The sequence below is a fragment of the Hibiscus syriacus genome, unplaced genomic scaffold (genome assembly GCF_006381635.1).
Source record: "Hibiscus syriacus cultivar Baekdansim isolate YM2019G1 unplaced genomic scaffold, ASM638163v2 tig00112231_pilon, whole genome shotgun sequence".
NCBI classification, from domain to species: domain Eukaryota; kingdom Viridiplantae; phylum Streptophyta; class Magnoliopsida; order Malvales; family Malvaceae; genus Hibiscus; species Hibiscus syriacus.
The window spans coordinates 773,538-800,166 of record NW_024063276.1 but is presented as its reverse complement, the minus strand read 5'-3'; the positions used below and the strand labels follow the sequence as shown (position 1 = coordinate 800,166).

Here is a 26,629-nt window from a genome sequence, read left to right as displayed (position 1 = left end):
GAAGGTTTTCATTTAAAAGACCTGCGCCTCTGAAGTTTTAGAGCTATTTGGGTGTGGATGTTGTTATATTGGAACACAAAGACATTAAGGAAAAAAAGAGTCCAATTCGTAAATCAATCAAACCCTAATTTATGGCAAAATATCGATAAATTTACCTAAAGATCTGGTCTTAATTGTTATGAATACTAGTGTCGACACTAACTTTTCGTCCCATCTTTTAATACATTATTATTATTATTATTATTATTTATTAATGGTACATATTATATTTTACAGGCCCAAGACCCAGTTACAAATATCAACCCAATTACAAGATGTTAGTTCAAGCCCAAGTGTGACCCGATTCAGTGACCCGACTTACTGAATTTAGGATTTGCTAAAATCCTAATCCTAGAGCAAATTGCCACTGTCATCCACGCATGCCTCCCACTGCAGTGCCAAGCCAACATAGAGCCATCACCAAATACTTCTAGAAGCTATCATCATCTTGCCATCTCAGCAAATGTGACTGGATCAAAACTAAAGTCAGCAAAAACTTTATAAGTTTACCTAAACCTTTGAAATAAAAAGAAAATCTTGAAAATTACGGGATTAAAGATACCTGCTTCATCCCTAATTGAAGAAAAACATGGATTTAAAACAACCATAAATAGGGGAAATTTCAACGGGAGAGGGAAACCAATGAGGAATCAAGAACAGAGAGAAAAAAACACTCATAAGGAGAGGGAATTTCTTATTTAAAAGAGAGAATTTTGTAAAAGGTTTCCATATTCTCTTCGACAGAAGCAATACCAAGCAGGAAACATCTAAGGTTGTCAATTTATTTTTCTATTATATTATATTTTATGTTTTTTTTTAATTTGAAATAATTTCAAGGTAAATACCTTATTGCTTCATTCCCTATTTTTATGTCTTTAAAAGATAACAATGATATATAAGCATAAGTAATGGTCAAAAACAGTAACAAAGAACCATAAACCATTCGAAGCAAACAAATAAATATTAATAGTGAATTTGTCATATTGAAACCAGTTTTATCAACTTTTAATCAGTTATATTGTCTTGTATCGATACATGTTTCATAGGTATCTATACTTCCTAGGTTCATCTAGTTTGGGAATTATACTGGACAAAAAAGTATTGATACATATACAAAATGTATCGATACTTTATGTAAACGTATTTCACCATTAAACTGATATATTTTTAAAGCTTACATGATTTATTTACCAATTACTTTAAAGTAATCGGTTTCGAAGTTTTAAGAATCGATATTTTTTATACGTGTATCGATACTTTATAGGCGCAATTATGAAAACCGGTTTTGTCAAAAAGATGAACATGTTATGTTATTTTAAAACCGATGCCATTACTCTTATAGAAGTATCGACACTTTTATGTACGATATCGATACTTTCGAGACGTTTCATTTTCTCAAAACTGGTAGCAATTTACCGTTTTTTGTTATATTGAAACTGGTTTTATCAATTTTTAACATATTATATTGTCATATATCGATATATGTGTAATTGGTATCGATACTTCCTACGTGCATCTTGTTTGGGAAGCATATTGGACAAAAAATATCGATACATATACAAAAAGTAGCGATACTTTATATAAACGTATTTTACCATTAAATTGATATATTTTTACATCTTACATTGTATATTTACCTATTAATTTAAAGTAATCAGTTTCAAAGTTATAAGACTCGATACTTTATAAGTTTAGTTATGGAAACTGGTTTTGTCAATTTTTTACTTGTTAAGTTATTTATATAGAAATCGGTTTTGTCAATTTTCAACCTGTTATATTGTCATGTATCGATACATGTTTCTTAGGTACCGATACTTTATAGGGGAAATTATAGAAACCGGTTGTGTCCATTTTCAATCTGTTATATTTAATCGATTGTTTAAAATTTTTACCGTTTTCTCAAATTTTAAACGATTTAGAAATTATAAGAATGGAAACTTTGTTGTGCAGATTATAGAAAACGATACTTTAATAATATGTATTGATACATTTGCATGCAGATATAAAATACATTAATAATTAGTATTGATATTTCAACAATCCTCAAATGTATCGGTATAGAGACGCAAATATGGATATAAAAGCCCGACCAATCAACCAACAATGATTCAAGATCAAAAGTCGTTATATATTCGGAGCAATCAACCTAAATGAAACGCGAGGGAAATCCCGACCATCATAATTTTAAGTAACAAGCAAGAAGATTGGATATGCAAAGAATGTATTCCGGATATTATCCATTTCATCCAGCTCATTAAGATAGGAAAGCCGTAAACCGAAACCGTCTGAGAGAAACATAGTTGATGTAGAAGCAGTTGCATATTTAAATTCTCGAAGGCGATCCATTTGGTTTTCAAACATTTAAAGCATCGGAAGCATTTCAAACTTGTTATTTCGTTGCTATACGGGAAAGGCAACAAAATGCATTAAAAAGTTCTCGAGAATTAAACTCTAGATCTTTTAATAATAATGTTAAATACTGGAAGATACATACGTAAATCATAAGTACCAGTACTTGGAATTTCAAAACCTATTACTTTAAAGTAATAGGTAAATTAACAATGTCAACGGATAAAAGTGCTCTGATATAATGAAAATAGTCGTAAATGGCAAGTTGAGACGCTTGTCATGTACGCTTAGTATAATTGCACTGGTAGAATTTTACCGTTTACATTGTTAATTTAGCTAAGTATCGATACTTTATACACGTATACCCTTCAATTATTTTTATTATTATTACAAGTTATAGCCCTCAATTATCGGGATTTTTAGTTGCCATTTGTTTCATTTCCCGTATACCATCCAGATCATACGTCTGAATCGTTTCTGACGCTTTAACTGTTTAAGAACCAAATGCATCACCGTCGAGATTTTAAATCTACAGCTGCTTCTACATCAAGTATGTTTCGCTCTGACGGTTTTGATTTAAGGTTTATCTATCTCAATAAGCTGACTGAAATGGATAATATCTGAAAGGCATTCTTTGAATATCCAATCTTCCTGCTTGTTACTCAAAATTATGATGGTCGTGATTTCCCTCGCGTTTCAAGTTGGGAAAAAATAATGGAAATTAGGAATAACCAATGATAACATGAAAATTGTCTAAGTTAATAAGTATTGAAAAAGGTTGTTGTTACCTTAGAAATGGAATTTGTTGTTACCTCCCGATGCTTCCATTGAGTAAATTGTTGTTTGGATGGAACAAAGGCTTCGACTCATATTTATAGTGGAGCCGAAATTTATATTGAAATTCAAACTCAAATTGAAATTGAAATTTAAACTCCAATTAAAAATGAAATGAACATGAAATGTTGTGTAATTTGAACATGGAAATTACATAATTGATTGATACTATTCAAGTAACATGCATTATGAACCATCAAGTCGGTAAAAGACAAGATTGCTTCAATTCAAAGTTGAGTTGTGAGTTGATGGGGTTGTCACACTTGTCACATGGGAATAAAGTACGGGTTGTCACACTTGTCACATGGGAATAAAGTACTCACATGGGAATAAAGACAAGATAGATTGTTATCATTGCACGACCCATCCGAATGGAATATTTACTGTGTAAGTCACATGTTATACTATGGAATATTAAAATACACAATTAATGTGTTATATGTTTTAGTATATTTAAATTGAAAATAGTGCATTATGTGTATTATGTGAGTCGAATGAAAATATACACACAATATAAGTAAACCAAACATACATACACAACAATTTTATACATAACAATGTTCAAATAATCTACCCAAAACGAAATTAATCTGACAACAATGAGTTATTTCTAACGAAGTCTGGAACATTAGGCGCATTCCACAAATTTTCCAAATACTCTCGTATGTTACTGTCTTTTTCTAAGGACATATATAAATAATTTCAATTATCAAACTAATCAGGTGCAATTTTACTAAAAAGAAACTAAATCCGTATAAGCAGGAATAAATTTGTGTCATACCTAAAGCATTGTCCTCCGAATAGGAAGCGTCAAAGGGATGTGGATATATATAATTGTATTGCTATATAAAAACGTAAATTATTAATCAACAAATGTATGAACATCTATTTAACTGGAAAAACATATGACATAAATGTAACTTAAAAGTTCAGCAAAGTTTAATGACGTTTACCTTACCCAAATGAATAAAAACTGGCCAGACAACAAAGGTAGTTTCTGCAGTACACGGTCGATGTTTCGAATATTAACATCTAATTGTATATTAACGATTTTGTTTATAGTAATTCAATTTCCTAATAGTGCTAACCTCATCTTGGAAGACCAAATGACAACAAAAAAATTTCTAAACAAAAATGTAAAAATTCATATACTCTTTGTCTCAGGATAACATCTATGACATGAAAAAAATGAGATTAAAGTTATACGCTTATATGTTAAAAAAATATATACAAATGAACAAAATTAAAACCTTTTGGATTTCTTGAGATGTAGGCAAGGAAACCATTGACATCAAATATTACAAGTTTTCTTATTGGCGGTATTGTAGACACGATATACTTGTTTGAATCTTCATCTTCATCATAATCATCTATAATGTCGTCATCTTCATTTAGCGCTTGGTTGTCCACCGCTGTTAAAAGAAAATCAAATACATTTTACAATGTGTAAATGTTTAGAAACATAAATAATTAATTACCTAACTCGTTAGATGTCGTTGACATAATTCGTTACGCAAGATGGAGACTTCATCGCGCAATGATGCAATATCGGCTCACATTTCGCTCACAAGAGAATCAATATGCTCCCAAAAACTGACCATGTATTCCATCACTGTCTTAATTGTGACATACTCTCCACCTGGAGCGTCTTCCATCATTGTGTCTCCCATCGGTTGGTCGTCTTCATGGCCAATGGGGTCCATTTGCTCCTTCTCTTGTTCTAATCCAACGATATCCTTGAAAAGCTTCCAACCGACATTTTCAACAAAATCGTATCCCGCTCTAGTCATTAATCACATGTCAATCTTGCGGGTTAATCGAACAGGGGAGTCAAGTGAAAAATCAACTTCATGCTTCTTCAATAGATAAGTGATGACACATCCATATGGTATTGAAATCGATGCTCCCTTTTGTGACTATATAAAAAATTGTCTTAAATATTAGTTTAGCAATGTTTGGAGCCGTTTTGGATCTCTACTTTGCTAACCACCAATAATCGTAGTCTCAAATCAGTGAAACATTTTCCCCCAGAAGGCCGAATAAACCAAATGAGCATTTTGTGAAACATTCTCGACTCTACATCTAGGAGAATTGGGTTATTTCTCTCAGCACATTGTATTGTAGTACCTAAATCATTTTCATCTGAACCCTCTTTATTCTCGACACCTATACCCACAACAATAGAATCCGAAGATATATATTTATATCCTTCCCCATGACATGCGTATTAATTCCTATTATATTATTCTTATTAGGCTCACGCTCGAAAGAAGCATTATTGTAGTAAAGTCTAACTAGGTTGGGGAAATATTTTGGTTCTACACCAAGGAATTCAAGCCAACCCCAAGAAGTAAATATAGATTTAAAACTAAAATCATATTTCTCATCGAACATGAAATCCATGTCAATAACACGTTCAAGACAAATCATCCTTACTTTGAAATTTCGATGCCATTTTTTTCTCCTTATTGGTTCTAAAGTTGTGAGTATCGAACGACCTAATTTGGTCAAAAGAAGAGATTGATTGAGAAGGTTGTCATTGAGAAGAAGGTTGTCATTGAGAAGAACTTGGTTGAGAAGAAGGTTGTTATTGAGAAGAACTTGGTTGAGAAGAAGGTTGTCATTTAAAAGACCTTCGCCTCTAACGTTTTAGAGCTATTTGGGCGTGGATGTTGTTATATTGGAACACAAAGGCATTAAGGAAAAAAAGAGTCCAATTCGTAAATCAATCAAACCCTAATTTATGACAAAATATCGATAAATTTACCTAAAGATCTAGTCGTAATTGTCATGAATACTAGTGTCGACACTAACTTTTCGTCCCATCTTTTAATACATTATTATTATTATTATTATTATTATTATTATTAATGGTACATATTATATTTTATAGGCCCAAGACCCTGTTACAAATATCAACCCAATTACAAGATGTTGGTTCAAGCCCAAGTGTGACCCGGTTCAGTGACCCGACTTACTGAATTTAGGATTTGCTAAAATCCTAATCCTAAAGCAAATTGCCACTGTCATCCACGCATGCCTCCCACTGCAGTGCCAAGCCAACATAGAGCCATCACCAAATACTTCTAGAAGCTGTCATCATCTTGCCATCTCAGCAAATGTGACTGGATCAAAACCAAAGTCAGCAAAAACTTTATAAGTTTACCAAAACCTTTGAAATAAAAAGAAAATCCCGAAAATTACGGGATTAAAGATACCTGCTTCAGCACTAATTGAAGAAAAAGATGGATTTGAAACAACCATAAATAAGGGAAATTTCAACGGGAGAGGGAAACCAATGAGGAATCAAGAACAGAGAGAGAAAAAAACACTCATAAGGAGAGGGAATTTCTTATTTAAAAGAGAGAATTTTGTAAAAGGTTTCCATATTCTCTTCGACAGAAGCAATACCAAACAGGAAACATCTAAGGTTGTCAATTTATTTTTCTATTATATTATATTTTATGTTTTTTTAATTTGAAATAATTTCAAGGTAAATACGTTATTGCTTCATTACCTATTTATATGTCTTTAAAAGACAGCAATGATATATAAGCATAAGTAATGGTCAAAAACAGTAACAAAGAACCATAAACCATTCGAAGCAAACAAATAAATATTAATAGTGATTTTTTCTTCTTCTCTTTCCAAGTTTCTTTTTATTTTGTAAAGAATACAGGTAATAATAAAAAGAGGGATTTGAGTTAATTTACATGCGTTGTGCAAGTTTCAGTGGAGTCTCGTTGACTCCATCACCGTTCGGGTTCTGGTTCAGGTTCTGTCATTAGAGAGGAAGAATTGATGTTATTCTTAGTAATTTTTTTTTTCGAAACGAAAAAGAGTGAGATAAGATCGACAAATAGATCACATAGTAACATTAGCAAAACAATGAACCATATATTAGAAATAAAAAAATAAAGTAGCATAGAGAACTTACCTTTCCATCCGAGAGAGCACCATCACCATCCAAAAACAGTGAGCATCCTAAAATCATAATCAAACTAAAACAGAATAATAATACGGAAAAATAGGAAAGTAATAATATTGTTACTTGGACTTGTTGAATCCTTATCCTCGTCGGTACAACGTTGCCGGAGCTGGGTTAAAGGCCGAAGCGTTGGGGGTCCTTTGGAAGGCTTGCATGTATATTGTGAGGGTTAATCTTCAGATCGGGTTTTTTAAAAAATAAAACAAGTAAGAGTAAAAAGAAATATAATTTATCTTAGGAAATTTTCGCCGGAGAGGAGAGTAGAATCGAAACCTTACCTTTTCATCAACGGTCGAGGCAGTCTTCGTGTAAGCCAAATCCTCTAAAGCCGAAGGTAACCGTCAAGAACCCTTAGATCTAGAAGAGGTGAAGTTTTTCAAGGTTGTTTAGGTTTCGTTTTAAAGGTTGGAGAGTAGAGAAGCTTTGTTTGGGACCATTTTCTCTGGTACGTTATAAAAGCCGGTTATGGGGTTACTTTACCCTTTCCTTTGTATTATAAGAAAAGAGAGTGAAGGAGAGAGTTGAAGAGAGGGTAAGTGGCGCAGGAGTGTTCACAAATAAATTAGGGCCAATTGTCTTTTAAAATAATATATATTTTAAACCTTAAAAGAATGCATCGTATGGGTATGTTTAAGAAATACCCAATTCACGCATAGGTTATATCTTTGATGAGCCATTCGAATTTTATGTTTCATGCGTTTTGGTCCCTAAATCGAATGTTTCCTTGTTTTCAATTTTGCATCTTTATTTTATGTATTTTTTAATTACGACCCCTAATGATGTGTTATTTAATTTTTTCTTTGTTTAGACATTAGACCCTTAGGTTTTTTCATGTTACATTTTGGTTATGGGTATGTTTGGGTTTATTATATTTTTAGTCCCTTATATTAGTCATAATTTTATTTTAGTTTTAGTAATTGAAACAGTGAAATGTTGTTTTTTCATTTCAAGTGTTATTATTTTTGTAGTTAAAATGGTAAGTTTATATTCTTTATCATTTAATACCTAGTTTAAATAGTTTACTTAGTTTTTTAACTTTGCTTTTTTAAGTGTTATATTTCCTTTTATTTATTTTAGTAACATTGGTGTATTATATATTAATATATATGGTATAATGTGTGGAAATAAAATATGTATATAATTGTTGGTAGTAAAATAATATTGCACGTTATTTTAATCATAATATTTGTTTAATTAATTTTTACATGAATTGTATTAACACTAAGGGTAATAATCGATCATTTTAAAATTATCAAAAGAAAATTTCTAATACGTGAATATTTAATCCATTTTAAAATATATCATTAAGTATTAATATTATAAGTTACATTTTAAATTTGAACTCTTAGGTTCCTTAATTTTCATAATTTGACACTTTAAGTTAAGAAATGCCTTAATTTACTTTTAGTTTAATTAAGACAAATAAAATTTTGTTTGATTGCATTGTTTTTACAAATCTAAGACATTGTTCACTTATTAAGGAATTAATAGTATATCTCCCGCGATCGTGCTCAGGGGGTGAATACTGGTAATTCCTTGAATAAGTCGACATCTTTTTCAAAACCACATCATATTTTCTAAAAATGAGGCAATATTCGGTTATTAGGCACAATAGCTCATCTCCCGCATTTACGCTCGGGGGTGAATGCTATCGGTCTCGATAAACGAATACCCTTTTTAACTTTACATCCTTAATGATTTTAAATTAAATAAATATCGAACACCAAATTTCTGATTTTAAATATATGGTAAACAACTGGGTACCAATTTTTGGGTGCTTGTGGGGGTGCTAATCCTTCCCCACGCGTAACCGACTTCCGAACCTGATTTATGGATTTTCGCAGACCTTCAAACCCGATATTTTGATAAAAACAAAAATGTTTTATTAAAAGCATCCGATTTTTATGGTGTTCCAATCTCACCTTAAATGATTGGTGGCGACTCTTCACCTTTCAAAATAATTTTTAAAGAGAAAACCCCTGAGTCGGTATCGGTCTTTTTCCCTCCGGGCGAAAAACAGTTACGACAACTTGGCGACTTCGCTGAGGACTTTTGCTTTTTTAAACAAATTGAGAGTCGAGCCACGAGTTGGGTACCCTATATTTATGGTTTTGGAAATTTTGAGTTCGATCTTGTTTAATTTACGACTCATTATGTTATTTCAAAAAAAAAAGTTTCCTCTCTGGTTAATGCTTACATTTTCGTGAATATTTAGGACTGTTGCATATCATAAGCTCTAACCCGAGCTCAAACTCAGTTTACCTAAGTAGGGAGAAACGTCACACCTCACGAGGAGCATTGGGCTTCCTTGTGTGGGTCTGACAAAGTATCTCTGGAAAGTACCCTAAGTTGCCTATCCGAATATTAGTTCTGAGGTACGCTTTTAGTGGTGTGATCCCCTGAGCTGAACTCGATTCACAAGTCTATAATGGGCCAGAATAGGGGGCAACCTTAACAGGTTGTAAAAATGGCTTAGAAACCCTTTGCTAGAACCCAACCTCATATAAAGAATTTAGTAAGCCTACCCCGTTAAAGCCATGCGAATAACTTAGAAGAACTAGGTCGCATGATGTTAAGATTTTTAATTTTCTTTGATTATTTGGCATTCGATACTTTAAATTTTTACTTATTCTTTGATTTTTTTATTCTAATATCACTAACTTATTGCTTTATTTCCTGATTGCATGTATCATTATCATATCATATCATTTCATAAACGGTATTGATTCCCAGATCACCTAGTTATTCTAAAAAAGCTTAAGGCAACAATGTCTTCTGATGGGACTGAGAATGCAATCAATGTTCAGACCTGGTCTGAATACAAACAGACACGGTTCGGGGACAACCTTGTCACTACCGAAGCTTTAGTTTTTCTAGAAAATGTGATTATTTGAGTCAAGCAGGCACACTGGGCTGAGTTATCAAGAATTTGGTCCACCTGGGATGATAATGAGAAGATACTATTTAGAGGGATATACGGCGACATCGTAGAGTTACTGAGAGTATCAATAGATTCAGTGGTGGTTCGAGCCCTTGCTGAGTGTTGGAATCCAACTTACATGTGTTTCACTTTTGGTAAAGTAGACATGACCCCTACCTTAGAGGAGTATACAGCTTTGCTGAACATCCCAAATGTTAGAAGTCATTCTATTTAGACCAAGGAAATTCAACCTAAGGGGTTCATAACCAAGATGATCACGCTGACGAGAAAGACTAAGGAGTGGGTCGAAGAGTACATTCGTGATGAGGGGATCTCCTGGGCTCAGCTGAAAAGTTTAATTTACGAGCAAACTCCATCAAAAAGAGGAAGAGATCACTTCGCCCTTGCGATATATGGTTTAGTAATTTTTCCCAGGAACGAGGATCACTTTAACATCACCTTAATCGATTTCGTCGAAGCTATCGCTAGAAAGAATCCCGCACCAGCCATCCTTGCAGAAACATTCTTGTCACTGAACCAGTGTAGACGATTAGGGGGAGGTCAGTTCACCGGATGTGCCTCACTGTTACTAGTTTGGTGGTGGAGCCACTCCTGGATAGTCGAGAAAGGCTGGGCTCGGAGACATCAATCAAATTTTTCACCTCTAGTGGATTTCCTTGACAAATGCCAAATCCCAGAGCATCGCAAGAGGAAAGACTGGTTTGAAGCTTTCCGTAACATGAAAGATACTAAGATAGTATGGAAGGCTTATTGGTTACCCAAAGAAGACATACTTTTCAGGTGCGGTAACTATAGTTTTGTAATGCTGCACAGATTATGGGGAGCGATCGGGTATACTCTGTTAATTGTACTCAGACAGTTCGATACCCGACAGTTCGTACCAGCTACTCATGGCCTGAAGAAGACGGAGTTTTCTTTCTCTACTCCGGGTTATCAAGAGCGGATTTCAAAGATCTATGCAGCTTGGCAGAAGCCTCAACGCATGAGCTTCAAGATGATAGAGCATGTATTCACGTCGGCCTATGAGGTTTGGAGGTCGTAGAGAATTAACAACAACACACCTAAGCCAAATTTAGAGGACAAGTTGACTATGGAGGAGCAATTGAGAAGGCTCCCGACAGAAGCTGAGTTATTAAAAGAGGAAATGCGACTGATGAATTTAGAGAGAGAAAAAGAACAGAGAAACTTCTCGGATAAGAAGACAATATGGGAACTCGAAATGATTAAGAAGGACAGAGTGATCAAACAATTGGCCAAAGGAAAGAGAAGGTCCAGGAGAATTTTGATGCACTAAACCAAGATTTTCGGGCCTTAGAGAAGAATATGAGAGCCCAAGGTCTATATACTGCCAAGACCCTAAGGATAAAACTCGATAGGGTAGAAAGAAGCACAAAAAGAGGCCAAGAAGAAAAGAAACGAGCCATACAACATTCTCGGAAATTGAGAGAGCAAAGAGATGAGGCCAACCAGGAATTATCACAAAGGCGAGCATAGATTGAACAGCTCGAAGCACAACTGCTTAGTATCAATGAAACTTTTCAAAACCCTTACAACAGTTTTCAAAAAGAAAACGAGATGTTAAAGAAGAAAATGGCAGAGCTAGGAGTAGTGTTGATCCACTCATCCGCACAAGAGGAAACCATGCAAGAAAATGAGGCCTTAAGAGCGAAGATTGCTGAGTTAGAAGTCTTAGTGTATGGATGCCATCAACAAATCCAACATCTAGAAGAGAGCCGACCATTAACTAATCGAGAGCTTGGAATTGCTCTAAGGCAGGCTCAGGACATCATTCAAAGGCAACATAAAGCAATAGAGAGAGCAATGGATCAGGCCCGCGATGTAGCTCGCCAAGTCTACGAGTTATCTGAAGAAGCGGCAGCTTTAAGAATTTTTGTGATCATGGCATTGATGATAGAGCTCGAGAGATTAAGAAATAGGGCAAGATTCTATGTTTAGTATTCATATCGATATAATCTCTTTGCCTAAGTTCTTAGACGTTGTGTGTTGTTGAGTACTTTTTATATAAACTAAGTTATTTTGGAATCAATATCGAGTTGCATTTGCATTTTCATATGTTTTTTTTTCTAAATTTTCAAAATCTTAATGATTACATTATAACAATTAATTCATTAAAATTCAACAAATAATAAAATACAATTTCCAATCATTTGTAGTTATCCTGGCATACACCTCACACCATACGGTACTCAGTCAACAAAGAAAATGGAAGACAAGATCGTCCAAATTGAAAAAACTCAGCTTGGCATCCAAGAGATCTTTAAGAAAGTTTAGGAGGAGATGTGTGAACAAATGATAAAATCCCAGTATGATTTGATGGAGAAATTTGCAAGCATGTTACAAGGAAGAAATATTGAACGAGAAGATACCCCAATTGTCGGTGCTACTATCGAAGAACCTTTGTATCCCCCGAGTTTTGTACCACAAGTGGATCGTGGAAAAGCTTCAACTATTGGTAGTACAGCTCCAACTATTGGTATTACATCTGAAGAACCCTATACCCCCATGCTTTACACCACCTCATGTTAAAGGACAACAAAGAGGAACTGTACAATCAGAAAGAATACAAGTAAACCTACCTGGCTCTTCTTTAAACCCGCAACCAATTGAAGACGTCCCTGATTTGGATGAGAAAGACAAAAACGAACATGATAAAGAGCTCAAGAAAGAATGGGAACAAATAAAGCATGAATTCCGAGCTATGAAAGAAGATGCCAGCTTATATGGAATCGATGCTAGAGAACTAAGCTTGGTCATTGATTTAGTGTTGCCACCGAAGTTCAAAGTTCCAGATTTCGAGAAATTTGATGGCACCAGTTGTCCATCTAAACATATTACCATGTTTTGCAGAAAAATGACAGGCTATGCGAGAGATGATCAGCTATTAATTCATTGTTTTCAAGAAAGCCTGGCAGGCTCAACAATCCGTTGGTACAATCAGCTAAGTCGGGCTCAGATTAAATCATGGAAGGATTTGGCTAAGGCTTTTCTAGAGCAATATAAACACGTAAAAGATGTGAGGCCAAATCGAATTTTGTTGCAGAGTATGGAAAAAAGATCCAATGAGAGCTTCTGACAGTATGCCCAAAGGTGGAGAGATATAGCTGTGCAAGTTCATCCACCATTAGAGGAGGAAGAAAATAATATATTTTTTGTAAATACTCTGAGGGCCCCATTCTTTGGACATCTTATTGGAAATTCGTCCAAGAATTTTGCTGATATAGTCAACGCAGGAGAAATGATTGAGATGGCGATCAAAAGCGGGAAGTTAGACGGGGGAGAATCTAGCCGAAAGCCTCCAGCAAGAAGGAAGGATAATGAGGTGAGTAATGTGAAGAAATATGATTCTAATAACATTACAATATCCCGACCTCAAGCCACCGTGTCATCTGCACTAAATCCTGTTAATCAAGGGGCGAAAGAACCAAGACAAGAAAGGGAAAGGGTTCAATTTGACCATATCCCTATGACCTATAAAGAACTATTCCAGATCCTGTATGACAAATATGTGGTGTCACCTTACCACACTTCTCCAATACAACCTCCTTACCCAAAATGGTTTGACATCAATGCTCAATGTGAGTATCATGCAAGGGCATTAGGGCATTCAATTGAAAACTGTCTAGCCTTTAAAAAGATGGTGTAGAGATTAAGACAAAGAAATGTCATCAACTTCAGTGACAGCGAGCAGGCTAATGTGGCTCAAAATCCACTACCGAATCATGCAGGGGCAGGATTTAATGCTGTTATTGAACAAAGAGGGAATAAAGTTATAACCAAAGTCAATGAAGTGAAGTCACCCATGTATTGGGTATGGGGTCAAATGGTCAAAGTAGGATGGTTGATCTTTAATGCTGATGGGAATAAGCATGCTTGCCCCTACCACCGTTGCGAGGATCATGTCATTCAATATTGTGATGAGTTCAAGGCTTTGGTTCAAAGGCTGATGGATAGTAAAGACATGAAATTTTACAATGAAGCTAATAAAGAGAAAGAGGTAGAGATTTGCGCTTCCGAAGACACATCCAAGGGAATTTACAATTCTAGCTGCCCTTTAGTCATCACACCAAAAGCCCATACTATGGAAAGGTTAATCCCTAAAGTGGTGATCACGCTTCTGTCGTCATTTCCTTATAAGGACTACAAGCAGGTCCCTTGGAGGTATGGATGCCAACTAGAGAATGTTGAATGTTCAGAGGCTATTAAGGAAGAGGTATATGAGGTAAGACATTTTACCAGAAGTGGGAGATGTTATTCTCCCAATCAGACCAGTGAGCCCGAGAAAAGAGCGGCCGTTGATAAAGGGAAAAGGGTTGAGATATTGCTGAAAGATGATGAGCCAACAATTTAGGAGCCAATAACTGAGAACGAGGCTGCAGAGTTTTTAAAATTTTTGAAGCATAGCGAGTACAACATCGTCGAACAACTACATAAGTTGCCAGATCGTATATCGATCCTAGCTCTACTATTAAGCTCTGAGGCACATCAAAATGCCTTGCTGAAAGTCTTGAATCAGACTTTTGTACCGAAAGATGTGCCAGTAGAAAAGATAGATCGACTAGTTGCAAATATTCAGGTGGATAACTTCATCTCTTTCTCTGATGACGAGATCCCGTCTGGAATAATGGGCAACCCCAAAGCCCTACACATTACCATAAGGTGTAAGGGACGTGTTATCATGAGTACTGATCGAAAACGGATCTGCCCTAAATGTGATGCCATTAATAACCTTGAAGAAACTTCCGGTCGACAGTACACACATGAGAAATTGCCAAAGCATTGTTCGAGCTTTCGACGAAACAAAGAAGGAGGTACTGGGGAAGATCGATATTCCTCTAACCATAGGTCCATCTCGAATTCCTTGTAATGGATATAATACCCTCCTATAACTGCTTGTTAGGAAGGCCTTGGATCCACCAGGCAGGAGCCGTGCCATGCACTCTACATCAGAAACTCAAATTTGTAATTGAGGGGAGACTGGTATGCCTTAATGCTGAAGAAGATATCATTGCTTCCATATCTACTACCGCCCCATATGTCAAAGTAGATGAAGATGCAGTTGAGTGCTCTTTCAAAGCCATAGAATTCGTTAATGCTACATTTGTTGCTGAAGGAAATAAAATTCCAAAGCCAAGGTTGTCCAACTGTACCAAAATGGAATTGAAAATGACTCTGGAAAGAGGAGCCAAGGTTGGGAGAGGGCTTGGAAGTCGCTTACAGGAAAATATTAGTCCAGTTTTTCCCAAAATTAAGCGATATCATTTTGGTATGAGATATCGTCCGACCTTAAAAGAAAAGTTGAAAAATGTTCAAAAGAGCCAGAAAAGGAGAAAAACCAGGTTAGTTGGGGAGGATATTAAGTGGGAGCCCATGATTTTCTCACCGTTGTGTAACACCTTCATATCCGGGGGCCACATGTTTCAGGGGGCCCGATCATCTACAGAGCTTGTTATTGAAAATGCCCTGAGAGATTTGGGTATAAATGTGATATCGGAGGAATGAATCGAAGATGGAATGGCTATGGGCATTTACCTCGCACCACCAGGCTTTGGGAAAAACAATTGGACTGCAGAATAATTACCTGTAGTTTACAAAACTGTCTCAGAGTAATGCACAAAAACTTTCCCTATTATCTAAACCCCGAGACAATAAGTGATCTTCTGTAAGGGGTTAATCTATGTGTTTTTTATTTTAATAAATGATGCATTCCTGTTAATTCACGAAATGGCAAACATCATCCCTTGCATTTTTTCTCGTTATTTATTTATTATACATTATTATTTCATTCTATTTTGATATGAGATAGATCATCATATATTTGTATATGTATATATATCCTCTCGTTCGTTATTCTTTCAGGACCTCCAGTATCAATAGTATGAATGCTGATAACTCTGACCCGAAGATAGATTTCGAGCTGCCCATATGTCAAGGGGAAATTGGAGGTTATGATAGTGATGAGGGAAACGACTTACCTTCTGAACTACTGAAAATGGTAAAGAGAGAAGATAAACAAATTTTGCCTTATGAAGAGCCCATTGAGATCTTGAATCTAGGATCAGATGAAGATAAAAAGGAGATAAAAATTGGCACCATCATATCTGCTGAGGGATGACAAAGTCTGATTGAGCTACTTCGAGAGTACAAAGATGTGTTTGCTTGGTCTTATGAGGATATGTCAGGTTTAGACACTGAGTTAGTGGTACATAAGTTACCGATAATGCCCGAATGTAAACCGGTACAACAAAAGCTCAGAAGGATACGACCTGAAATGCTACTTAAAATTAAAGAATAAGTAAAGAAGCAATTTGATGATGGGTTCCTGAAAGTAGCCAAGTATCCAGAATGGGTAGCAAACGTCGTTATAGTACCAAAGAAAGATGGGAAAGTCTGCATGTGCGTCGACTACAGAGATCTTAATCGGGCCAGTCTGAAAGATAATTTCCCTCTGCCACACATAGACACCCTGGTGGACAATACGGCTGAAAACTTTCTATTTTTGTTTATGGATGGGTTTTCAGGTTACAATCAAATAAAGATGCATCCAGATGATATGGAAAAAACTACATTTGTCACCATATGGGGCACGTTCTGTTATAAGGTGATGTCGTTTGGGTTAAAGAATGCAGGAGCAACTTATCAAAGGGCCGTGGTAACACTATTCCATGACATGATGCATAAGGAAATAGAAGTCTATGTCGATGATATGATTGTTAAAGCTAAAACGGAGGAAGAACACATCAAGAATCTGAGGAAAATCTTCCAAAGATTAAGGAAATGCCAGTTAAAACTTAATCCAAGCAAGTGTACCTTCGGGGTAATATCGGGAAAACTCTTAGGGTTTGTAGTAAGCAAAAAAGAGATTGAAGTAGATCCTAGAAAGGTCAAAGCTATTCAAGATTTACCACATCCACAAACAAAAAAAGAAGTTCGAGGATTCATGGGAAGATTAAACTAAATTGCTTAATTTATTTCTCAATTAACTGAGAAGTGCGATCCCATTTTTCGCCTTCTCCGTAAAAATAACCCAGGGGTATGGAACGATGATTTCCAAGGAGCTTTTGAAGCAATAAAAGAATATTTGTTGAATGCTCCAGTCATAATGCCACCAATATAAGGCAAACCATTAATCATCTACTTGTCAATCTTTGAGAATTCAATGGGGTGCGTATTAGGGCAGCATGACCAAACTGAGAAAAGAGAAAGAGCAATCTACTACCTCAGTAAAAAGTTCACTGATTGCGAGATGAGGTACTCACCAATAGAAAAGTTGTGTTGTGCTTTAGTTTGGACTACCCGAAGGCTCAGGCAGTATATGATGTATCACACTACTTGGCTGATATCTAAACTTGATCCTCTGAAATATCTAATAGGTGTACCTGTTTTATCTGGAAGATTGGCTCGTTGGCAAATCTTATTTTTTGAATTTGACATCCAATATGTAAGCCAAAAAGCAGTTAAAGGAAGTGTTGTAGCCGATTTCTTTGCAAGTAGGGCTTCTGAAGAGTATGAACCACTGAACTTCAATTTTCTGGACGAAGATTTAATGGTTATTTCAATTGAAGAGGAAGTTTCCTCTACTAATGAACAGTGGAAGATGAATTTTGATGGTGCCTCGAACGCCTTGGGGCACGGAATTGGGGCAATTCTAGTCTCACCTGGTGAAAAACACTATCCTTTTACCAGCTGATTGAACTTTGATTGCACAAATAACATGGCCGAGTATGAAGCATGCATCCTGGGTCTTAGAGTTGCCATTGAGCGTAAAGTGAAAAAACTCAAAGTATACGAGGATTCAGCCCTGGTAATTTATCAACTCAGAGGTGAATGGGAAACAAAGGATGCGAAGTTGGTGGAATACCGTAAGTTGGTCATAGAGCTCATTAAAGAATTTGAGAAAGTGACATTCCATTATCTCCCCAGAGAAGATAATCAAATGGCAGATGCCCTAGCCACTTTGGCAGCAGCCTTCAAAGTCAATGAACATTCAAGCATGATGCCTATTACGATGTAAGCTTATGGGTATCCAGCCCATTGCTGTAGCATAGAAGAGGAAGATGATGGAAATCCTTGGTATTACGACATCTTACAATACATTAGATATCAAAGTTACCCCGAGCAGGCCACTGAAAATGACAAAAGAACTATTCGAAGAATGGTCGTAGGATATGTTCTTGATGGTGAGATCTTGTATAAGAAAAGTCATGATCAGGTCTTGCTGCGATGTGTGGGTGCCAAAGAAGCTAAAATGATCATTGAAGAAGTGCATGAAGAAGTATGCAGTACCAATGCTAATGAACATGCAATGGCTAAACAAATAATGAGATTTGGGTATTATTGGTCAACCCTGGAAACTGATTGTATCAATTTCGCCAGAAAATGTCATAAATGCCAGATTTATGGAGATAAGCTTTACACTCCTCCTCATCCATTCCATGTAATTACTACTCCATGGTCATTCTCTATATGGGGCATAGATGTCATTGGGCAAATTTCACCCAAAGCTTCTAATGGCCATCGTTTCATATTCGTGGCAATAGACTACTTCACTAAGTGGGTAGAAGCGGCCTCCTATGCAAATGTTACTCAGTCAACAGTTTGCAAGTTCTTGAAGAGATAAATTATTTGTCGGTATGGGCTACAAGAAAGGATCATCACTAACAATGCCTTGAATTTAAACAATAAGATAATGAAGTCAGTATGTAAACAGTTCCAGATTAAACATTATAATTCCACCACTTAGCGCCCAAAGATGAATGGAGCGGTAGAGGTAGCCAATAAGAACATCAAGAGGCTCATACAGAAAATGACTGAGACTTATAGAGACTGGCATGAGAAGTTACCATTCGCTCTGTTTGCCTATCGAACTTCAGTGAGGACGTCCACTGGGGCAACTCCGTTTTCTTTAATTTATGGGATGGAGATTGTGCTACCCATCGAGGTTGAGATTCTGTCACTACGAGTTCTGTCAGATGTTAAGTTAGATGTAGCAGAATGGGTGCAAGCTAGATATGATCAGTTGAATATGATTGAGGAAAAAAGATTAAAAGCTATCTGCCACGGGCAAATGTACCAGAAATGTATAATAAGGGCACATAACAAAAAAGTTCGCCCACGAGAGTTTCAAGAAGGAGACCTGGTGCTAAGAAAGATTTTGTCAATTCAGAAAGACTTTAGAGGTAAATGAATGCCAAATTGGGAAGGACCTTATGTGGTAAAGAAGGCCTTTTCTGGAGGAGCTTTGATCCTCACCGAGATAGGTGGACCAGAGCTACCTAACCCTGTGAATGCTTACGCAGTCAAGAAGTATTTTGCCTGAAAAAAATGAAAAAACTAAAAAAATGAAAAAGAAAAGAAAAATGAAATAAAAAATGAGAAGAAATAAATAAAAAATAGTAAAAGTAAGGTTCAAGATGAAAACCCGTAAATGGTATCTTGAAATCAGAGAAGTCTCAGGTTGAAAACCCATAAAGGGCAGCTTGAGAATTGTATGAATTCAGAATTCGTGCATGGTGGAGTTTCTGAATTAGTTTTGAAGGCTTGAAATGATAGTCAAAGTTAGGGCTAGAAATCGAAAAGCTTGGGTAACCAGAAAGTAAATGAGATTCAAACACTGGCTTATGGCATCCAATATTTGGGAATTTGGCAGTACAGGTGGAACTTCACACCCTTACGAATTACCACAATCCTCAAGATCCCCGTGTCAGAAGCTACACTCGGGTTCTCTTACGGCGTGCCAGTTCAAGAGCATTCGTATTATTGATGTCTGATAACGCCTACAATATTTTCTTTTGATTATTCCAGTTAAAAGTTTGCCATGTATTCAAAAAAATCTTTATTTATAAATAAAAAGATGCTTTTAACCGCGTTGCAAGCATCATGATTAAAAATAAAAACATGTAGATTATCTTGGGAAACATGAGATCATTGTGCATTATTGTAAAATTTTTTTTTTTGGAAAATACAGATATTCCGAAGCTGAAAATGGTTTTAGCAAAAGGTTTACGCAATGTCAGGCCATAAGAAGTTAAAGCTTTGGGATACATGTGATTGCTCAACAATGTGGGATAACCCAATAGGTTTTGTCACTGATTAAATAGTGGGTCATGAGAAGCACACGGGTTTAAAGAGTAAAGAGAATCAGAATCAGACTCAACCAAAGAATGTCTAACCAGGATTGTCGATTGAGATGAACTACTGTTGATTTTTCGTGTCCAAATCCGTCTGAAGTACAAGGCCGTTAACAAAAGAAAATTATCGTTTGAAAAGAAAATACTCTCAAAATAACTACATCATTGCACACATTTTAGGCATAAACAGGATCATGACATAAAATGCATAATAATGAGTGCTTGCAGGTTCTCTTAAAAGAAATGAAAGAGATGTAAAGACCCAACATAGAAATAACCAATTCGAACTTCTATGATTGGTCGGGGCAAGACAAGCTTCTTCAAGAGAAATCTCTCCCAAAGATTATTATCCCGAGACATTCAGGTATGATGTTTTTGAATCCTTTAACATATACTAACAAAGGTTAATGTTTAATTTTCAGTTTCGACCTTGATTCAATGAATCAACTTTCTCAGATCTGATATTCCCTCAGAGGAAGCGGAACAGATCCCTCTCTTTCAAGATTTGATATTCTCTGAATGACATCAGAACAAGTCTACCTTGATTCAATGAATCAACTTTCCCAAATCTGATATTCCCTCAAAGGAAGCGAAACAGATCCCTCTCTTTCAAGATTTGATATTCCCTGAGCGACAACGAAACAAGTCTACACTGATTCAATGAATCAACTTTCCCAGATCTGATATTCCCTCATAGGAAGAGGAAAAAATCCCTCTCTTTCAAGATTTGATATTCCTGAGTGACAATGGAACAAGTCTGCCCTGATTCAATGCATCAACTTTCCTAGATCTAATATTCCCTCAGAAGCAGCGGAACAGATCCATGTCTTTCAAGATTTGATATTCCATAAGTGATAATGGAACAAGTCTACCCTGATTCAATATTCCCTGAAGAACAATAGAGTTAATCAACATCCCCAGATCTGATATTCCCTGAGTGACAGCGGAACATATCCTTTATCATATTTTAAACTATGAAGTTGACTGGACGAAAAACACACTGTCTCTTCGTCTTTGCCCTATTCTTATTGACACAAGAATGAACAAAGAGGGGCAACTGTCGACACTAACTTTTCGTCCTGTTTTTTAATACATTATTATTATTATTATTATTATTATTATTATTATTATTAATGTTACATATTATATTTTACAGGCCCAAGACCCTGTTACAAATATCAACCCAATTACAAGATGTTGGTTCAAGCCCAAGTGTGACCCGGTTCAGTGACCCGACTTACTGAATTTAGGATGTCCTGTTTTTTAATACATTATTATTATTATTATTATTATTATTATTATTATTAATGTTAATATTATATTTACAGGCCCAGACCCTGTTACAAATATCAACCCAATTACAAGATGTTGGTTCAAGCCCAAGTGTGACCCGGTTCAGTGACCCGACTTACTGAATTTAGGATTTGCTAAAATCTTAATCCTAAAGCAAATTGCCACTGTCATCCACATATGCCTCCCACTGCAGTGCCAAGCCAACATAGAGCCATCACCAAATACTTCTAGAAGCTGTAATCATCTGGACATCTCAGTAAATGTGACTGGATCAAAACCAAAGTCAGCAAAAACTTTATAAGTTTACCTAAACCTTTGAAATAAAAAGAAAATCCCGAAAATTACGGGATTAAAGATACCTGCTTCAGCACTAATTGAAGAAAAAGATGGATTTGAAACAACCATAAATAGGGGAAATTTCAACGGGAGAGGGAAACCAATGAGGAATCAAGAACAAAGAGGAAAAAAAACACTCATAAGGAGAGGAAATTTCTTATTTAAAAGAGAGAATTTTGAAAAAGGTTTCCATATTCTCTTCGACAGAAGCAATACCAAGCAGGAAACATCTAAGGTTGTCAATTTATTTTTCTATTATATTTTATTTTATGTTTTTTTTAATTTGAAATAATTTCAAGGTAAATACGTTATTGCTTCATTCCCTATTTTTATGTCTTTAAAAGACAGCAATGATATATAAGCATAAGTAATGGTAAAAAACAGTAACAAAAAACCATAAACCATTCGAAGCAAACAAATAAATATTAATAGTGATTTTTTTTCTTTTATTTCCAAGTTTCTTTTTATTTTGTAAAGAATACAGGTAATAATAAAAAGAGGGATTTGAGTTAATTTACCTGCATTGTGCAAGTTTCAGTGGAGTCTCGTTGACTCCATCACCGTTCGGGTTCAGGTTCTGTCATTAGAGAGGAAGAATTGATGTTATTCTTAGTAATTTTTTTTTCGAAACGAAAAAGAGTGAGATAAGATCGACAAATAGATCACATAGTAACATTAGCAAAACAACGAACCATATATTAGAAATAAAAAAATAAAGTAGCATAGAGAACTTACCTTTCCATCCGAGTGAGCACCATCACCATCCAAAACACAGTGAGCATCCTAAAATCATAATCAAACTAAACAAATAATAATACGTAGGAAATTTTCGCCGGAGAGGAGAGTAGAATCGAAACCTTACCTTTTCATCAACGGTCGAGGCAGTCTTCGTGTAAGCCAAATCCTCTAAAGCCGAAGGTAACCGTCAAGAACCCTTAGATCTAGAAGAGGTGAAGTTTTTCAAGGTTGTTTAGGTTTCGTTTTAAAGGTTGGAGAGTAGAGAAGCTTTGTTTGGGACCATTTTCTCTGGTACGTTATAAAAGCCGGTTATGGGGTTACTTTACCCTTTCCTTTGTATTATAAGAAAAGATAGTGAAGGAGAGAGTTGAAGAGAGGGTAAGTGGCGCAGGAGTGTTCACAAATAAATTAAGGCCAATTGTCTTTTAAAATAATATATATTTTAAACCTTAAAAAAATGCATCGTATGGTATGTTTAAGAAATAACCAATTCACGCATAGGTTATATCTTTGATGAGCCATTCGAATTTTATGTTTCATGCGTTTTGGTCCCTAAATCGAAAGTTTCCTTATTTTCAATTTTGCATCTTTATTTTATGTATTTTTTAATTAAGATCTCTAATGATGTGTTATTTAATTTTTGCTTTGTTTAGACATTAGACCCTTAGGTTTTTGCATGTTACATTTTGGTTATGGGTATGTTTGGGTTTATTATATTTTTAGTCCCCTATATTAGTCATAATTTTATTTTAGTTTTAGTAATTGAAATAGTGAAATGTTGTTTTTTCATTCCAAGTGTTATTATTTTTGTAGTTAAAATGGTAAGTTTATATTCTTTATCATTTAATACCTAGTTTAAATAGTTTACTTAGTTTTTTAACTTTGCATTTTTAAGTGTCATGTTTCCTTTTATTTATTTTAGAACATTGGTGTATTATATTAATATGGTATAATGTGTGGAAATAAATATGTATATATTGTTGGTAGTAAAATAATATTGCACATTATTTTAATCATAATATTTGTTTAATTAATTTTTACATGAATTGTTTAACACTAAGGGTAATATTCGATCATTTTAAAATTATCAAAAGAAAATTTCTAATATGTTAATATTTAATCCATTTTAAAATATATCATTAAGTATTAATATTAGAACTTAAATTTTAAATTTGAACTCTTAGGTTCCTTAATTTTCATAATTTGACATTTTAAGTTAAGAAATGCCTTAATTTACTTTTAGTTTAATTAAGACAAATAAAATTTTGTTTGATTGCATTGTTTTTACAAATCTAAGGCATTCTTCACTTATTAAGGAATTAATAATATATCTCCCGTGATCGTGCTCAGGGGGTGAATACTGGTAATTCCTTGAATAAGTCGACATCCTTTTCAAAACCACATCATGTTTTCTAAAAATGAGGCAATATTCAGTTATTAGGTACAATAGCTGATCTCCCGCATTTACGCTCGAGGGCGAATGCTATCGGTCTCGATAATCGAATACCCTTTTTAACTTTGCATCCTTAATCATTTTTAAATTAAATAAATATCGAACTCCAAATTTCTGATTTTAAATATATGGTAATTAACTGGGTACCAATTTTTGGGCGCTTGTGGGGGTGCTAATCCTTCCCCACGCGTAACCGACTCCCGAACCTGATTTCTGGATTTTCACAGACCTTCAAACTCGATATTTTGATAAAAAAATGTTTTATTCAAAGCATCCGGTTTTTATGGTGTTCCAATCTCACCTGAAATGATTGGTGGCATCTCCTCACCTTTCAACACAATTTTTAAAGAGAAACCCCTGACTCGGTATCGATCTTTTTCCCTCCGGACGAAAAACAGTTACAACAACTAGTATTCGTCGGAGTGGAAGAGTTCTCTTATGTTTTTTAGGTTTAGGGTTTTTGATTAGGATGGGTGTCCGCGTGTGTGAGTACTATGAAATATACGCAGATAATGTGCAAGTATACACAATCGTTCAAGTAATATAATGATGAGTGAGTATCGTCTCCACAAGGATTGGGAAAAATTACAAAAGTCTAACCAAAGCTAAATATTAATCTATCTATGTATAATTAGTCTTTATATATACAAATGTCACTGCAAATGAAAATGTGTATGTTGATTGATGTAGATTGATGGTCTGATGGTGTAGCAGATGGAAATACAGTGGAAATATAAGATGGTGTAATGTCGAGGCAATGAAAAATGGTAAAAACAGTAAATAAACAGTAAATAAAATGAAAAGAAGATAATCCTCACATGACAAGCTTCTAACGGAATGAATGATAAGGATTGATTTAAGGATGCTAAACTTATTTCTCAGGCATATTTAAGCTATCTAATCTTTACTTACTCGACAGGGCTTTCCTAAAATGTTCTCAAAGGAACCTAACAGAATAGGATGCCAATGCATCTGCTCTCACTCAACGAAGTTGGCCAGCCTACCCTATTGATAAAGACACCCTTTTTAGTAGATGAAATCCTATCCTAGTCTCTCCCGAGATCCAAGGGATTAGGTTATAATATCGCTAGGTCGGTTTAAAGCCCCTTGAAAATACTATAACCCAATGCTTATGAGGATCTTATCTTGCGGTTCTCTCGAATACTTACAAGTATTTTTAGCTTAGGTTTCTCCCGAATACCTAAACTTCATCTAAGAAATGGATATTTTCATGCCTCTTACAAGCCTAGATTATGAAGCATTCATAAGCAAAGCAAATAAAGAACCAAAATAAACTTAAATATACCATTAAAATAAAGTTTAAACATCCATTAAACCAAACACCACCAAATAAGTTAGTTCATGGTGGGATTCAAAATATCCAAACACAAAGTCATGCAAATATTCGTTCCAACAACCCACAAATAAATATAGAAATAGTAGCAAAAAGGGAAGTGAGAAGTAACCTTCGACACGCCACCGGAGGTCTCCTCGGCTACCACGAATCACCTTAGCTTGCTAGCTCCTCTCGGCACCTAGCTCACCACTCCTTGGAGCTTTATCAATGGAGGAAAACCCAATGAAGAAGAAAAGGAAAAGAAAAGAAAAATATGAATTTTTCTGCTCTATGCGTGTGCCTCTTCACGTGTTGTATATTGTCTCCCTTGAGGTGTAATATATAATAAAAATATCTAGGGGTAATGATGAGGTTGTTGGGTGCAAATACCCCTCATACCACTAAAATCACATGTAGTGCGTGAATCTTATCCTCCAGGTGGCAGTGGTCCCATAGCAGCTCTGGCAGGCGGTTACAGCAATCATTTCACGTGTAGAGCCAGCTGTCCTCGTACATCTGTATCTTTTTGTCATTTTCTGTGCTAGAAATACCAAGGCATTTCAATATGCTTCAGCAACGTGTGATGCCACGGCATTACTTACCATCTAGTCCTTTTTTCTTGTATTCCTTGCACACGACAGACAAACTGCACCTTTCCTTCAAGCAGCATCATTAAGAAATAAAATAGAACTACCACCACAAATACAACTATATGCAACTACATGATCCTAAAATGCCTAAAATGAGCTTTTAAACAAACAATAACTTAAGTGAAAAAGGCCTTAAAAGTAGCCTTTTAAGGAAGTTAGCACGCCCCCAAACTTAAGCTATTGCTTGTCCTTAAGCAATGGATAACAGTTACATAAGCAAAATGTCATGGCAATGTTCAATAATAAGACAGTAGGACAAAATTGGATTTCAACCCTCAGAAAAATAGGCTTCAACATGCTAGACTTATTAAGAATTCAAGTACTTTTCCCTAGGGCAAGATCCTTTTGTGGTAATGTGTGTGTGTGATTGTATCCAATCTATACTTAGCAAACTTAGACAATTTCTACTCAAGTCCCCTAGTTTTTGTCAAGGCATTTACTTATTCATTAAGCACATTTTCTTTACTTCCTTTTTTTTAAACTGCTGTTACGAAGGGAGTCAACTCATCACACCTACTCTCCCA

At 35.4% G+C, this 26,629-nt stretch overlaps 2 long non-coding RNA genes across 3 annotated transcripts; both read right to left on the bottom strand.

Moving 5' to 3' along the window:
* Positions 1-5,408: 5,408 nt before the first annotated feature.
* LOC120176273 lies at positions 5,409-8,148 on the bottom strand. Of its 2 annotated transcripts, none has more exons than XR_005521306.1 (4): positions 7,489-8,148; positions 7,160-7,384; positions 6,936-7,000; positions 5,409-6,347 (listed from the first exon to the last, which is right to left on the bottom strand). It is a non-coding gene; the product is annotated as an uncharacterized LOC120176273 (long non-coding RNA). The 2 variants fall into 2 exon arrangements; XR_005521307.1 differs by having other exon boundaries at positions 7,274-7,384.
* Positions 8,149-21,640: 13,492 nt separating this feature from the next.
* LOC120176289 lies at positions 21,641-22,745 on the bottom strand. Its single transcript, XR_005521308.1, has 3 exons — positions 22,664-22,745; positions 22,447-22,505; positions 21,641-21,858 (listed from the first exon to the last, which is right to left on the bottom strand). It is a non-coding gene; the product is annotated as an uncharacterized LOC120176289 (long non-coding RNA).
* Between the last annotated feature and the right edge of the window lie 3,884 nt (positions 22,746-26,629).